The 17,573-nt window shown below is 50.8% G+C and overlaps 1 protein-coding gene across 4 annotated transcripts in view; it reads left to right on the top strand.

Annotated features, from left to right (window-relative positions):
- LOC138472491 (cGMP-dependent protein kinase 2-like) overlaps window positions 1-17,573 on the top strand; it is a 2,724,950-nt gene that overhangs the window by 2,563,383 nt on the left and 143,994 nt on the right. The gene's annotated exons all lie outside the window — the stretch shown is intronic.

The following is a 17,573-nucleotide window of genomic DNA, read 5'->3' as shown; positions in this document are numbered from 1 at the left end:
CTTCCCATTTTCTGATTCTGACATTGCATGAAAAAAAGGATGTGCAATTTGTGCTATAACTGTGGAACCTGTTCACTAGAATGATGTTAGAAACATTTTCACCACAGAAATAAGTATGCATAGTACCCTTGCTTACTGATGCTTTTATGCTACTTATGTTGTGCATAATTGAAAAACTCAAACCCTTTATTGTCCTATAATTTTACAATGTGTATAAAAAAGAAAAGTAATCAAAGAGAGTATACACTTGCAAAATCCTCACTTAAAATAGTGTGATCTGGTGCCATTGCTAAGCCACACGGCAGGGCTACGGTTCCAAAACGGGCGGATAACACTAAATTATGTGGGCCTGATTTACAAAGTAATTTTCAATGGGATTGTACCATTGTAGAATGCTTTGTAAATCAGGCCCTGGGGCTTTTATATTTTTTCAGAATCAGACACAAACAAAAAAAGTGTTGTTATACTCAACAACACTTTTCTTATTTAGCACCTGCCACAGAACCAGGGCCCTTACTCTCTAGATGGGGTCATTCTGAGTTTGGAGGTAGCCATGGTGCTATTAGCACCATGGCTGCCTCCAAAGTCAGGTCCGAGTCCGGGTAGTCGGAATGGCGACTTACCAGGTCATTCCGGCCTTGGAGGACCCGGTAAGTCCCCATTCTGAATACCATTCCCATTTGATCCCCCATAGGGCTCAATGGGAATGGGGAAGGAGCTAATAATGTTATTAGCTTCATGTTCGCTTAACGGCTCCCGCTATGGGACCTCGGAATACGGAGGTAAGGGGTTACCGGCACCAGCATCCTCACCGGTGCTGGCAACCCCTTACCTCCAACCTCGTAATGACCCCCTATAATATGTCTGTTTTTATATCCAACTCAGGGCCTCATTATGAGTGTGGCGGAAAGGCAAAAACAGCGCCGGTAGTGCTACCGCGGCCGTTGTTACCACTCCACCACACTACGGGTTCTGCTCGCCGGTGCCGAACTGCACGCCTGGGCTGACCAGGCATGCATTTCGGCACCCGTGAGCAGAACTCATGATTGCACCAGCACCGATATAAACCATGCCCCTATGGGGCAGAATGGTGATCGGGAGGCCGGCCATAACAGCACCCGCGAATGGGCAATTACCGGGTTCGTCAAACTCGGCAGGCATGACCCGGTTACTGCCCATTCATGGGTGCCGGAAAAAAAAAACAATTCCGGCAGCAGCCGTGCCCTTAATAGGGGCACGGCTACCGCCAGAGTTATAGTGAGGGCCTCAGTCTGCCTGTTCCAAGATTTTAACACAAAGCTTGTCGTTTACTCAATCTCCTCACTATATTTTTCATGCTTTCATGATATACCTATCAGGCTGGACCTGCAACATTCACTGTCCCACTCATTCACTCTTACTCCTCTCGGCATCTCATCATTGGCGCCTTGCTGATCTCCCTAAGTCTCTGCCACATTACGAGTATGGAGGCAGCCATGCCCTTAATAAGAGCATGGCTGCCTCCATACCGGGCTCCAATATGGGTTCCTCCAATGAGGACTTACCGGGCTATTCCAACCCTGGAGGACCCGGTAACACCTCATTGGAAAAACCCATCCTCATTCCCATTTCAGCCCCCATTGGGCTCAATGGGAATGGGAAGGGAGCGAATAACGGGCCCGTTATTAACGGGCCCGTTATTAGCTCCTCGGTCCCCTCGTGAGACCCAGAAAGGACGTCTGGTTTTACCAGGCGTCTGTTCCGGGTCCCGCAAGGGAACCTCTTAATAGGCGCTCCCGTAATGAAGGGTGTCGGTCCCGTACCGGCACCCTTCATTACGGGAGCGCCTATGTTATAATGAGCCCTCTGTCTATTTATAAGACTGAGGGTCAATACGAGTTTGGAGGTAGCCATGGTGCTATTAGCGCCATGGCTGCCTCCAAACTCGTGTCCGGGTTCTTTGAATGGAGGACCCGGTAAGTCCCCATTCAAAATACCCATCCCCATTCCCATTCGATCCCCCATAGGGCTCAATGGAAATGGGGAGGGAGCTAATAATAACGGTCCCGTTATTAGCTCCCTGGTCCCCTTGCGGGACCCGCAAAGGACGTCTGGTCTGACCAGACGTTCTGATTGGGTCCCACGAGGGAACCTCGTAATGCGGCAGTAAAGGGTTAACAGTACCGGCATCCTTACCGGCGCCGTTAACCCCTTACCACCGTACTCTTAATGACCCCCTGAGTTTGGAGACAGGATATGCTGTGTCTGTAATGTACCTTGGGCTTTAGAAACCCAGCATCACGTTCTTTACACAGTGCAAAAAGCTAGGTGTGGCGTATATGATTACTTTGTGGAGCTTCGTGTGCCATTAATCCGCCTGCTCCCCACATCCATGCCAACATAGCAGACTCATACCTGGGAACATCTTAGAGAGGCGCACTGGGTCATACTGCCACCTATGGAGCAATTTGATCACATGAAGTTTATACTGGCAAGCAATAGAGGTCTTGTACACCCTACAGCACACTTTCTGCCATAGCGTTTTGTCTACTCCCCCACACAGGTCTTTTTTCTCACCTGCTCCAGAGTTTCTCTGTACTTTCCCTGCCTGCCTCTACCAAGGCATCATACAAGTCAGAAATCAACGCTTTCATAACACTTATCGAGTGCAAGACCTTTTCCCAGGGCTATAGGTCCCTCTGTACCCTGTCCTTCCAATCGTTGGCTGTGAGAATGCCCTTCAACTACAAGTAAGAAAAGACCAATACATTTCCTATTTCCAATTCCCCCTCCAGGTAAACCAATGAGATAAACTGGCCCGCTCTCCATAACTGACCAATCCTTGTGAGGCCAGCATCACATCAAGTCTGGAACCTCTCCGGATTTGGGATGCGGTCCCTTACTTCCAGGGTCTGGAAATATGACTCAAAGGGGTGGGCCATGTCGTGACCCCTTTCATCTCCTGTCCCTTCCACCATAGATACCAGATGACCCCTAGGATGGGGTGTTCTCTAATCCTCCTCAGAAGTTTGTCTCTCGTCACCCAGATCCATTCTCCTACAGTCGGCAGTCTGAGATGGGGGTTCTCCAACTCCAACCACTGACAGTTCCTCTGTTCCCGCAAGTGCAAGACTAGAATGCTCAGCTGTGTCGCCTTCTAGTATCAGAGGATGTCAGGAATCCCACCCCTCCCTTTTCCTTTGGAAACACCAGGACCTTGTAGGCAACTCTTGCTTTCTTATGATGCCACAGGAACTTCAAGAGCCAGCCCTTAATTTCTCTGAGCCTAGCCTGGGGGATTTGGATCAGAAGCATTTGAAATAAGTAGATGATTCTTGGGAGGAAGTTCATTTTTAGGGTGTTTAACCAACCCATCCAGGAAATCATCAATTTCCCCCATTTCTCAAGGTCCTCAAACAGTTTTGCTAGGAGTGATGGGAAGTTTTCTTCATATAAATTCTGTATTTCCCTTGTAAAACTAACACCTAAATATTGCAACCGTTCCTCCTGTACCCTCATCCCCAAAGTATCTAGGCCCTGCCTGTTGCTCGGTTCTATCTGGGCCAAAGGGAAGAGGATGGGTTTCCCCCTGTTGATCAGGGAGCCTGAAAGTGCCCTGTATTCCTTAACTATCTCGACCACCATGGGAACCGAGTACTCCGGATTTCTGAGGTGCAGCAAAATGTCATCTGCATATAAGCCCAGCTTGTACCCCCCCACACAAAAAATCCTTCTACTCGAGGATCATCCTTTAGTTTCTGGGCCAAGGGTTCCAGTGAGAGGGAAAAGGGTAATGGCGAGAGGGGACAGCCCTGTATCATGCCCCGACCCGGTCCAAACCATTGTGAGAAATTCCCATTGGTAGCAACACACGCCGTCAGGTTAGAGTATTAAGACATGAAACTGCTTAAGAAGCCCGATCCCAATCCAAACTTGACCAGAGTTGCCTTAAAAAAATCCCAGTTCACCCTGTCGAATGCCTTTTCTGTATCTACAGATAAGAGCGTGGGGTTACGCCCTCCATTGTGGGCTTCCGCGATAAAGTGCAAGGATTTGAACATCATGTCAGCCCCTTGTCTCCCCTTATGGAACTCACCTGGTTGGAGTGGACCAATCTCGGCATATGAACGTCAAGTCTCGTCACTAGTACTCATTCAGAAGCAAGATCGGGCGGTACGATCCACACACCCTGGGGTCTTTACCCTCTTTATGTATCACTGTTATGAGAGCCCTCACAAATGTCTTTGGGGCCCTCCCAGTTTCCAGGATATGGTTGAATACTTTGAGCAAGTGTGGAACAAGGATGCCTGCAAACATTTTGTAGAAGCAAGCGGTATACCCATCTTCCCCCGGCACCTTTCCCAGTTGCAACCCATGGATTGCTGTCACAATAGCCTCTTCTGTAATAGGGGCATCAAATTCCCTTGCCTCTTCTGGGGTCAATTTTAGTAGGGACACCTCCTCTAGGTAGGCTCCCACAGCGTCCCCATGCAAGTGGTCTTCCCCTTGTATAAGCCCTCTTAAAAATATGCGAAAGTCTCAACAACTCCTCATGTAGATGTCTCCAGCGTGCACCCTGGACTCTCATCCACTGCTATCCATATGTCTGCACACTGACCATGTAGCATTACTGCTAGGAGAGCATCTGCTTTGTCCCCTTTTTCATAGTATGTCTGCTTCTGAAACTGAAGCTTCCGGGTTATCCTGCCCACCTCCAGCAGTCACAGTTCCTCTCTTTTCCCTCTCACCTCCTCTATCATTACCCCTGTTCCTTCCTCTGCTGCCTGTACCCATCTTTACAGGTCCCTAATCTCTTTGCGCAACCTGTTCTCCAGTAGGGTCCTCTCTCACTTCCTGCGTGCCCTCTCTCTAATCAGCAGGCCCCTCCAAGTCACCTTCCCCGCATCCCATACGTCCCCTGATCCACCTCGCCCATATCATTCATCAGGAAATAGTACCTTATTGGCCCCTCAAATTTCTCTCGGAACACCAGAACCTTCCAAAGGGATTCATTACATCTCCATTTGGAGTTATTGGGGCCTAAGTAACTCCAAGAGAGATCTAGGGATACCATATCATGGTCGGACCAGGCAATCAGGTTTATCTCTGTACCCAGAGCCCCCTCCAGGATGTTTCTTCAGTTACAAAGGTAATCTATACGGGTGTCAGTCCCATGGGGTGCAGAGTCAAAAGTAAATCCCCTTTCTTGTGGCTGGAAGAATCACCGCACATCCCTCAGGCCATGCATATACAAACAATCCTGTAAGCCTCCCTCTGCCCATGAGGGAACCACCGTCCCAATTTGTCCCATTGATCTCCTATCCCACTGCAAGTCTGCCCACATGTTGAAATCTCCACCCACCACCAAGTGTCCCAGTCCATCATTCAGGGCGTTCACTAACATGGGCTTAAAGAAGAGAAACTGCCCTGGGTTGGGGTCATACAGGACCATAAAGCCATAAAGATGAATCAGACTCCCCTCAATAGGCCTGCCAGATTTATCACTCTCACCTCCCATTCAGACCACACCCTCTGAACCTTTTTGCTGCTTAGGTATCAGAATGCCCACCCCCACCCCTCCTAGCATTCCCCGAACCCCAGAATGTCTGACCTGATCAATCTGCATGCAATCTTCCTTTCCTCACCCCTGGTGAACCTCGATTACTGGAGGAATAGCACATCCATCCCCATTCTACTAAACTCCCTGGCCACTGAGGACTATTTAGTAGGTGAATTCAACCCTTTAACATTAGTTGTGCAAATTTAGAGATGATCATCCCCTTCTACCCTATTCAGGTCCGCCATTCCCTTACATCAAGTTTCATCCTCTAGACAGATCGCATCCAATACTCACCATTTACCACCCAGGCCAAAACATCTCTAACTCGTTGCTTCCCTCTCCCAACCATCTCTCCATCCCCCCTCCCTCCTTTTACCCTGTCACTCCCCCATTCCCCCCTGTGGTGCCTGGTCCGCTCCAGTTAACATCACTGGATGAACACCGGACCACCAATAGGACCCGGTCATCCGGGCCGCCTCACCATGCTCCTCAACATCAAGAGCCCCCACTAACTTATTCCCCTGAACTCCCCCCAAAAACTCCCCTTTGTCCCTCCCCCAGTTGACGCCCGTCTCCTTCGATGGGTCCCCTCCAGAAAGACCACTCTGCGCAATACCGTTCAATCCTCCAACCCTGTCCCAAGCCCCTCCACTCATCAGAATCCCCCCCTGAAACTCTAACACTGACCCCTCTTACATTACAAACAGTTGCCCAAGGAGGCGTTGAAATGTCAAGTTCTGGAGGCCCCAGCCGGAGGGGTGTTCAACTTCCTAAATTTCCTCGAGCCAGGAAGCCTGCGCCAGTTCGGGCCTTTTATGTGCCATTTTCTATCTACGAGGCCTTTCGGTCCTTCCTCCATTGGGCCCACCTCCTCTCCCATTCGTTCTCATGTGATCCTGTGTATGTCCTCCTCTGTGCCCAGTTTGTATCCATATCCGTCCACTTCAAACAAGATTGAGAAGGGGAAGCCCCATCTTTACCTCACTCCCTTCTCGTTCAGCCACTTTTTAAGGGGCATGCATTGTTGTTGCTTCGCCAGCCGAAGTGATGAGAGGTCCTGGAAGATAGTGATTTTCACATTTCCCAGCGTCACTGCAGCTGCCCCCCTTGATCTTCTGATTGTCGGGGTAGTTGTGAAAGCATGCCAGGATATTTTGCGGGCCTCTACCTGCCCCTCCCGCTCTGTGCACTCTATTTTTGACTCGTTGATGGTATCATCCCTGAATAGTGTTTTCGCGACCTTGTGTATGATCCTTCTCAGGTCTTTAGATTTTGTCCTCTTTCTCAGGTATTCCAAAGAATCTCAGGTTGTTCCTCTTCTCACGATTCTCAAAATTGTCAATTTTAAGGGCGACTTCCCCTTCCCTCCTTTCCAGTTCCGCCATTCGCATGTCCATCTGTATCTCTAGGGTCTCCGGGGATGTCTAGTTGTTTATTACCGCGTGAAGCCTCTCGTCCATCTTGTCTATCCGCACATTGACTTTGTCCACTTTCCCCCCGATATCGGCACTCATTCTCCTAATCTCCTCCAGCAAAGTGGCAATTTCCATCGTGGACATGGGGTCCTCACCTCCCTCCGCCATGCTGCCAGGCAAGATAGCCCCTCCCAATTCTGTGTTCCTTGTGTATTCGAAGTGACCCAACTTTGATTTCCTGTCCGTGGGAAAGTCCAGTCCCTCCATCCGGGGCTGGCACGTTTAGGGGTCGAGAGGGACCACTGAGTGTGCTTCTACTAGGAATCCCCACCAGTCTCCACTTTTCTGTGGGGGAGCCTCCTAAGGGGATTCCGGGGGGTCGCTGGAAGCCTGCCTTCCCCAAACACTCTGGTGTACCCTTGTGCCTCTGTGCCTTCCAGTTCTGCCAGGTTCCCCACACCCACCAGACCCAACATCCTTTCTGGGGCCCCTTCTGCAGGTGTTTGCTCAGTGCCATGGTCCGGGCTGTCATCATACTTCTTCCTGAGCTAATCCAAAGACCAGCTCCTCATCACATGGAGCTCCTCTCACCGGGTCCACTGCTCCTCTATGGCAGCTCCTCACACTCCTCCAGTAGGTCGTCACCTGGTGTTCGCCTGGCAGTCATCCCTAATCGGGAGCCTTTGTCAACCCAGAAGGCGGACACATGCCCCTGGCCACAGCCTGGAGGCCCACATCTTCCCAGACAGGGTCAGAGCCCCGTCCCTGACACCAACATTGACTCTCTGAGGAGGGTTGGCTCCCTTCTGGTGCAGCCGGTAACACACTGCACCCACACTGAAGTCTCACCTCCCAGGAGGCCGGTCCTTACTGTGGCCTCTTGCCCCTACTGGGCCTCAGTGTCTCCAGGCGAGCCTCATCTCTCAGATGCCACCCTGTCCCTCTGTAGGTGCACCACTGTTGCGGTTCCCTCTCCTCAGGTGCTAGCTGGGCGTGTACTGGCAGCTCCTCCAAGCCATGGTTCTCCCGTCTGCTGCTTAATTAGGTCCACTCCGTGGCCCGGACCTCCATGTAGCCAGATGAGATGTGATATCTCAATGCTTCTAATACCAAACCCAAGACCCTTCCAATAGGATGAGATTTGATATTTCACTCCTTCCAATACCAAAACCGAGACACGTCCTATAGGATATTCTGTACTGTTGCACCTGGTTACCCTCGGGTTTGTGCATTATAAGTGAATAAAACAAACAAACAGACAAGATGCTCTCTCGGGGTGGGCCGTAACTTTGTCAGAAAGTGCTCAAACTCCTTCAAACTTTGGGGGATGCACCTTGATGCTTCGCACCCAGGTGGTACTACTGGTGTCTGGCTGGAGGTGTTCTAGGTAGGGGCTCTTCGCACCTAACTGCCCAGCAACACAGGAACTATGCGCTCAGGCTGCTGACATGTGCGTGCCACTGGTGGCCTCCACCCATGACAGTTCTAACTGTCAAATTACCATTTTGGGCACCATGAGCCCCAATGCGTCCTTTGTATTACATTACAGGAGGGGAAACCTTAGTTTCCCACATAATTTGCAGACAGTAACACTTATCGACGTATTGTGATGGTGTGTGGGTGGAAAATAATTCCAACAAATTAGACAGTAGGTGATTGGTTTACAGTGGAGTAGCATTGAAGGACTAGCATGAAACAATAGGCAATAGAAATGTGCATTCAGATTTAAAAGGGTGTTTAAATAAAAGTAGGTTATACAAGATAGCTGTCGTACAAAATTCCTTTTTAACAAATGCACAGAGCTGAAATATGTTTTAAGGGGGAGAACGAGAGTGGGATCTGGTGGGTATTCTAAGGCAGTGTTCAAACAATGCTGACATGCAAGACGTCTGGGCTTCAAACAAGTGTAACCAGACATATTGCTTTGGTTTCATAATAGAGATCCAGGCCTAGGGCGAGAGATAGTGAAGTTGAAGGTGTGAGTTGGGTAGGGGTTCTCAAAGGAAGATCTTAGAACCAAGTTAAAAGGTGAGTAGTGAGATGGAGGGGGCTCTATAGCGAGGAAGGAAGATGTGATGGGAGGATGATATGAAAATTCACGGAGCTGCAATGGTTATGTGTTGGTGGTTGTGTAAGGAAGTCAAGGAGTGGTCAACAGCAGCACAGATTCAAAATGAGGTTGATGGGATGGGAGATTACCTAGAAAGTCACCTAGAAAGGCAACAAGGCCTTCAATAGGATGAGAATCTAGAAAACAGGCAGGTCAGAGAACAGTTTGAGAAGGTCAGGGGGCCTGTAGCTAAGTAGGACGGTGAGGAGTGGAACAACAAGGTATGTGTAGAAGAAAGGGCAAGTGTCAGAAGGAAGAAGGGGAGAAATGCGCAGCATCAGAATGAGGAGCAGCAAAGGTGGTTAGGTCATAGAGAGGTGATCCACATTTCACATTTCAGTAATGGCCATAGCTGCAATCTGAGTGTTTTGAGAGTGAAAGTAATCTTTGAAGAAGGGTTTCTTATTGAAAACTGCCTGGGCACTGCAGACACCAAACGCGAGATCAGTAGGCTGGAAGTAGAGGGATTTATTGAGTTTCTGAATGAGAGGCAGGATTGGTACGTTGGGTCAGAGCAAGCTGGGCAGTGAGGGACACTTTTTATGCCTAGTCCCTAGTACATGGTTGTTATAGTAGAAGGGAGGGAAAGAGGAAAGGTGTGGGCGTCATGCTGGCAGGAGCATGGTATCCTCATGTGAAGGGTAGGGGCAAAGTTGTGAATAGGAGGGTTAACATGTGAAAGTGCAAGGCAAGAGAATTTGAGAGATATAGGAGGGTTGGAGGGGCCCGATCAATGAAATTGAGATGAGACAAGTGAGAGCTTGCGCAATTAGAGCTGGTGTGATGAGTGAGTCAGAACAGACATTCAAAGAGTCACTCAAAACAAAAAATGGTAGTAGGAATCAGACATATAATTTGTGCCACCCAAAGTTAAATGAAAGGTCAGTTGCAACTATAAGAATAAGACTGGAGTCCTGTAGCAACCACACAATCTGACAGAAGGAGAGTAGTGTATGAAAATAAGATATTGGGCCGGAATCAACCAAAGTAATGTCTCCCTATGCTTGAATGACAAGTCACTCGTTTAGAATAGATATTCAATGATCACTCCTTTTGAGCTGGTCCTCTTATTAGCAGCAGGGGTGGGAGAGCCAGACAATCAGAATGCTCGGATCTTGGGCTGAATCCAACAATCCAAGCCAGTGTTCTGAGCAACCTGTAGGGCTGCACTCACCTACCCGGCCATCTTCCCCCCGCCCTCTCCTCTGGTCTCAGTCCCTACCCTCCACAACCCACCCGAATTCCCTGATTCTTTTGGTGTCGGCGGCACTGTCGAAGCAGCTGCAGCCTCCCGGGCCACGGTGGAAATGGAAGAGGGGCTGCGCATGGAGCCCTGACTTCCATCTTTACGGTGGCAATCTTAAGTAAGTATTTTGTTTGAATTAAGGGAACGATGCAAAAACATTGCGTTCATTCAAACAAAATGCATTGCTGTCAGCACCCCGGATTCTCGAACTGAAAACCTGTGGGTGCTAACAGCAACAAAACCTAATTCAACCGGCCAGATCAGCTACTAACAACATTGTGGCCAATAGTTAACTACCTCTGTGCACTCGTGCACTTTGTCCCTGGGCTGTTACCACCCAATCTGTTCAGATAGGTTTTATTTGCTATATGAATAGATCAAGGTGCTCTTGCTATTTGAAACACACTTCTCTGTTTGCCATGATTTACATAATACTTTTTTTTCTAAAAATGGAGTTCTTTGTACCTTTCCTTGTCTATTCTTTGCTTCATTGGGCCTCATTCCAAGTTGAGTGGTAAGGGATACCGGGCACCGGTAAGGAGACCGTTGCCGGTAATCCCTTACCGCCCTACTACAAGGTCCCTTAGCGGGTCCCTCCTTTAACACCTAGTCTGACCTGGCGTTATGGACAAGACCCGTTAAGGGACCAGGGCGCAAATAACAGGCTTGACATACACCAGCCCGTTATTTGCGCCCTCCCCATTCCAATTGTGCCCTATGGGGACTCAAATGGGAATGGGCAATGGCATTTTCAATGGGGACTTACCGTTCCCACAAAGGTCGAACTACACCGGTAAGTCCCCATTGAACTAGAACGGTGCTGGACCCGTTATTGGTGGCAGTCATGGCGCAAATAGTGGCATGACTACCACCAACCTTGGAATGAGGCCCATTGTTTGTCGTTTGTTTGTGAATTTTTATCTTAGTTTGATTATATATATTTTCCATGTGCACTGGTTTCCCATGTTTGGTTTTCTATATACTTTAGCTACTCACAACATAAAGGCCCTCATTACGACCCTGGCGGAAAGTGACTGACCGGACCGCCACAGCGTAAATAGCGTTTCCGCCATTGCACGAAGGAGCAAAGTGCGGGCCATTCCGACCCATCGGGCACGAGCACCACGGCATGGCGGAAGTGCAAAGTCCGCGATGGCGGAAATGACCCCAAAACGGCCCACACCGCCGCCGTACGGCGCCCTAGGTGCAATACCGCCACCCATCACAGCGGACACCGCAGTGTGCGCCTACCGGAAAGTACGGTGACCGTAAATATACGGAAACGGAAGCAAAAACATGGACCCGGAACGGGAAACATCCCGCCGTACACCTATAAAACCACAAAAACCACACAACCACTAAAAACACTACCCCGAGAAACACCCCAACCCGTCATCCACCCTAGCGAAACCAAGAAAAATGGGAAAAGTAGCGAAGAAAGCGTGCGACCGCAAGCGGCAGGTCCACTTCTCCCGTGAGGAACTCACCGTGCTAACAGAGACCCTCCAGGAGAATGCTGCCGTCGTCTTCTCCACGCAAATGACCAGGACGGCACTTGTGAACAAGAAGGCCATATGGGCTCTGGTGGCACAGCGGGTAAGTGCGGTGGGGACCGCACCCCGCAACCTACAGCAATGCAGAAAGCGATGGGACGACCTGCGGATACGCGTCCGCAGCATACTCTCTGCCAACCGCAACATTGCCACAGCCACCGGGGGAGGTCCTGAATCACCCATCAAGTTGACCCCCTGGGAAGAAATCTGTGCCTCCACCATCGGAATGGAGAGCATAGAGGGAGTCGGAGGGATGGAGAAAGGAGTGCAGACATCCGAAGATTCAGGTAGGTGGGCCAGATAAAACAATGCTAAATCCACAATGTCCAATCATGTGAAGTACCATGTGTCCACATAGTGCAACAGAAACACATGTCCAGGAGAACGTCCACACAAATCGCCCTGATAGCGCACTTTAAAACTCACAATAAATACATAAATAATTAAAAACACCTAAAACAACCACTACACGTGCAGCAGGCACACCCTAACTGCAGGCTGCCAAACAACTGCACCCTCACTCCACACACAAATGAAAGCACCTCCAAGGCCCCGACCCAAATCACCCTCAGGTACCACCCCAATGCATGTGATACAATGCCATTCCAATACCCACAGACCCATTAATAACCCTCGCCCTCCTTTACTCCACCACAGGGTCCGATCCAAACGACGAGCATCAGGACACCCCTACCAGCACACCTGCAAAGAGGGCCAAGACCAACGGCCAAAGACCCTCCACCTCAGCTGCACGCATCAAGACACGGCAGCAGCACAAATCAGGTGGCAGCACAGAGGAGGGTACATCAACAGGCACCCCAGCAGCCAGCATGCCCACAACACCACCACCACAGGTCCCCCCAACGGATGCCACAGAACGCACTGCCTCTGGTGGCAGCAGCACCATAGGTGACACCCCATTGATGGCAGCATGCTCCGACACAGAAGACGGGGATGTCGAAGTCAGATCCATCCATGACCTGTCCCAATCCCCCTGTCTGTCCCATCCCGTACAACATGAGGATACCACGCAGGGGCACCCACAAGACGACGACTGGCCATCCCCCACAAGCCCTGTGGCAAGGCAACATGAGGACAACAGCCCCTCTGTGACACCCCCGCAAATGGCCATGGCCCAGCAGAGGCAACAGTCCCTCGACCAGTTAATCGTGCAACAGCAGCAACTGGCCACGCTCCTCAAGGACCATTCCGATGAATGTGGGGGCACTAAGGCAGACATAGAAACATCAACTGAGACACTTAGGGCAGAAATGGAGAGAAGTACAGAGACACTAAGGGCACAAATGGAGAGTAGCACCGAGAGCCTGAGAGTCCAAATGGAGAGCAGCACCGAGAGCCTGAGAGTCCAAATGGAGAGAAGCACCGAGAGCCTGAGAGTCCAAATGGAGAGAAGCACCGAGAGCCTGAGGGGGGAACTGCATGCGACGTCCAAAGACGTATGTGCCGAACTTGCCGCAGTGCGCCGTGTGCTCACTGAGCTCTCACAAACCCTTAGGGACATGCATGGACGTGAGCAGGCAGAGACATCATCCGTTGCAAGTTCCGTCCAGGGCAGCCCCCAACGTAGATCTGGGAGGAACCTGCGCTCCACAGGCAGGGGTGCCCCTGATACCCGCAGAGGGGGCTTGCAATAGCGACAGCCCACTGACAATGAGCATCTTTGGACACTGGTGTTCGGGGGGGAGGTAGGAGGGTGGAGGGGGTGTGTTGGGCTCACTTGGGTGGCGGGTCGATAGGGTGTTCAACATGATATCACATATGCCATAAACAGTGCACGATCAACCAATGAGATGTGTGGACAATGATCTTTGTGTACTAGGCCATCATAGGCGTACAGTCCATATTGTGCATGTACCAGACACACACAGTGCCACGAGTCCCGTGTCCATGTATCAGCCACCAGGCGTGAGTGCTAGAAGCATGCATCAATGAGATGCTGACGAATGTCACGGCCCTCCGGTGCCTCGCAGACTCCATGAGGTGCTGCCACATACCCACCCTCATCATGACCATCATCAGGTGCTTGCAGTTCTGCGTCAGGGGGCATGGGCACATTTCTACGTACACACATGTTGTGGAGCATGACACATGCCATGACCATCTTTGCAACCTTCTCATGGCGGTACAGGAGTGCCCCGCCAGACTTGCTGAGGCAGCGGAAACGAGTCTTCAGTAGGCCGAATGCCTGTTCAATGACTACACGGGTACGTGAGTGGGCATGGTTGTAGTCCTCCTCATGCTGGTCCCGTGGGTTCCGGACTGGTGTGAGGAGCCATCTCTTCAGTGGATACCCAGCATCACCTGTATGTGGACGATAAACGTATGATGTGGAATGCCATTGCTACGTACGCACCCCCCCCCCTTCCTGCCAGGTCATTGCCGCATCACATACCCCACATCATCATGCATGAAATGAGACTCACCGAGTAGCCAGGATCTGTTCCCTGCGTGTCGCTCCATGTAGCGTGGTATAGTGGAGTTCCTCAAGACCATAGAATCATGGGTTGATCCAGGGAATCTGGCACAACAATGTGTAATGATCCTGTTGGAGTCACACACCATTTGTACATTCAGGGAATGGAATTGTTTTCGGTTGCGGTACTGGGCCTCCATGGCATGTGGGACGACCAATTCCACATGGGTGCAGTCGATGGCACCAATGCAACCCGGTATGCCGGCAAGTGCATGGAATCCCACTTTTGTGTTGGTAATTTCCTGCTCCGAGCGTGGTAGAGAGATGTAGTCGTCTGCGTGCTGCAGGAGGGCATCGAGCACTTGCAATAGTGTCCGTGAGAACAGTGGCTGAGAAATGCCATGCAACTGTCCGACTGTGTGCTGGTAGGTGCCTGTGGCCAGGAAGTGTAGTACAGACACCACCTTCAGTAGGGGTGGGATGGCGGTTGGGCTATCTATCATGCTGACAAGGTCAGCCTGTGTCATGTCCACAATGGCGGCTATGGTGTCCCGGTCCAAACGGTAGAGGGTGTGGATCTGCTCATCAGTGAGGTTGAACGGATGTGCTCGGAGGCGTGGGATTGCGGGCTGCCTGCGTGGTGGTAGCGGCTGTGCTGGCGGCCCTTGCTGGCCCTGCCTTGGCCTCCTCCTCCTCCTGCGTCTCCTCTGTGCGGGCGGTTGTAGTTGGTGTTCGTCTGCTTCTTGGAGTTGGAGTACTTGCAGTGCTATCAGGTCCCCCAGGGCCAACATCGCGAGTCCTGCCGGTAGCATTTCGGTGTGGTTGTGGGAGGAGACCGGGTGTGCAATTCATGTGTTTTCAGGCTGTATGGCCTCCACCTGTGGTGATTCATTCCACCTGTGCAAGCAGCTCTCCCCTTTGGGCGAGCACGTCCCGCACACAACGCTGCAATTCGAGGAATGGCATCTTGCTAATGCAATCATGTATTTGGACCCGATGGCCGTGTAACATTTGTTGATATGTACAATCGGCTATGGTCCCATTGTTTCACATACAATCTTTGCAGTCGCGAACAGACTTGTGATGGGTCAGTGGAACGTAGTACTCGAGTAACGGTGGGCCCTCATGCATCACTGTACCGAGTTGCAACGACGGGCGGGGCGTCCCATTAGTGGGTGAAGGCAGTTGCCATTTTCACACACAGCCGCACTAGATGGATTAATTTGTGATTTCAAACGGCCACAGATGCCTTTTCGACGTGATGTTGCAAATGAGGAATTCGAAGGGCGGCGCTTTCGGTTTTCAGCTAGCGGCGAGGAGATGCCCACAGGTCTGACTGCAAATATAACGTTCTATTGTTCAATGTCCTTGAGACAGGGGCCATGGCGAGGAAGCAATGATTGATATGAATAGTTTGGGATGCGCAATAGCGACGTGGGCGATGAGGCCGGACGTTCCCAAATACATGTTACTTCACAACACTTGAATTACGGGCTGGGGCACTGTGGATTTTGCAGGCTGCATGACGCACAGACTCAATGGAAATTTCTAATGTTATGTGAGTAAATAATCAGGCGTTATTATACCGGGATGAGGGAATGATGAATGGATGCATGGCCAGGTGATTTGATACAGGGTTTGCCATGTACAGGGCTTGTTGGAATCTATCCGCCTCCCCTGCGCTATGTGATGCAGGGCTGCCATAGTGGGACCATCGTCTATCTGGCCTTGTTGAGCCCTCCCTGTCTCGACGCGCCTTCAGACACTTGTGTCCATGCACGTTAACATTCCCATCTGATGGAATCTGTTTTGACAGACGCATGCACAGGTACACTCGTTTGTGATGGTGTTTACACCTCGATATAGATGGTTATGAGTCGCAAGTGGCTTTGGGGTGGTGATGATCCTTTGGAGTGGGCTAGCATGCATATGGCTGTGGATTTAGTGTGATCATTGAAGTGAGTTGTTCGAATGTAGTTCTGATGGCCATTCTGTTCTTTTTCTTTTCTTTTGGTTGACAGGTATCTCCTCCCCTTTTGCCACTGCCATCTGTATGCCACTCCTGCAGATGGCTTTTACTCCCGACACCTGCTGCTTCGTGTTAATCAGTGGAGCAGCATTACGATCTTATGGGACGATCGCCAATGGGCCACATGCCCTTACGCAGTACTAGTGGCTCGGAGCAACATTTCGGCCTTTCAGCTGGACTAGTGCCTCCCCATTGGGACGGCCCTGCGGTTCTGTGCGCTTCCATGTTGCCTTTTCGTACGTGAATGTGGCTCTGTGTACCATGATGGAACAGGGCGTCTCACAAGTAGTAGCTGGTCATTCCTTGCGGATGCAGCCCACAATGGTGATATGTGTTTTGGAGTTCATGGACTTATGGCTGTATGGCCTTGGTGATTTTGTTGTGCATTAAATTTCTATTCTGATATGGCCCGTGTAGCGTTCTTCTTTGCGAGTGATGTGGCATATTCCTATTTGGGGAGCGATGTATTGTGAGGAGATCTGCATTGGGTTCCAGCTTCGGAGTTTAGTTGCGTGGTACTGTGCTGGGCGCGTTTGCCTACGGAGCCCAGTGAGGTCAGGGATGGGGGCTGCCAATATGACTGTTTGAATGTTGTCATGCTCAGGGGCGGGGGATTGGGTTTTGTGTAACAGATGCCGGTCAGCCAGGTGGACTGGTGGAATGTTGTGATTTTCGGAATATTGCTGGTCACAGGTGCCTGTGTTTGCGTGCGTTTCGGGGGAGGGGACTGTGGTCATGTCCATTGGAATGGCTTCTGTATTCGTGCCATCTGTGCCCTGCAGCTCCCATTGGCCCCTCTTGTGATTCTTTTGTTCGTTGGCATGCATGGGTGACTTGTACATTTCACTGGTTGCATTGTGACTTCATTGCACCTACGGGGAGTTGTACTTTGTGGGCAGGGAGCGGTGTACAGGCACTCAGTGGGGCCGTTTACGGTTGATTCGCGATGCCGTACTTCTCACCATGGCGGAATGGTACTTTCCGCCATGCTTGATGGCGTTAGGTACATGTCCGCTAGGGTCGGAATTCGCGTACCCTTGCGCCATGGTGGTATTTACGATTTGGCATGGCGTGCGCGCGCGTACTTGGTGCAGTTAGCGTTGGCCTTCACTACGGTGTCGCTAATGGATTCGTACTTTGCGGTGACGGGTCATAGTCGCACCGAGCGCTATTCGATGGCGGTATTGCATTTCCGCCATCGTTTTCCGATTTCCGCCAGGGTCGTAATGAGGCCCAAAGTCTTTTCC

Source organism: Ambystoma mexicanum, chromosome 8, assembly GCF_040938575.1.
Source record: "Ambystoma mexicanum isolate Mex_15411 chromosome 8, UKY_AmexF1_1, whole genome shotgun sequence".
In the NCBI taxonomy this organism is placed as follows: domain Eukaryota; kingdom Metazoa; phylum Chordata; class Amphibia; order Caudata; family Ambystomatidae; genus Ambystoma; species Ambystoma mexicanum.
Note: the sequence above shows the minus strand (reverse complement) of the source record. Positions and strands in the feature narration are given on the sequence as shown.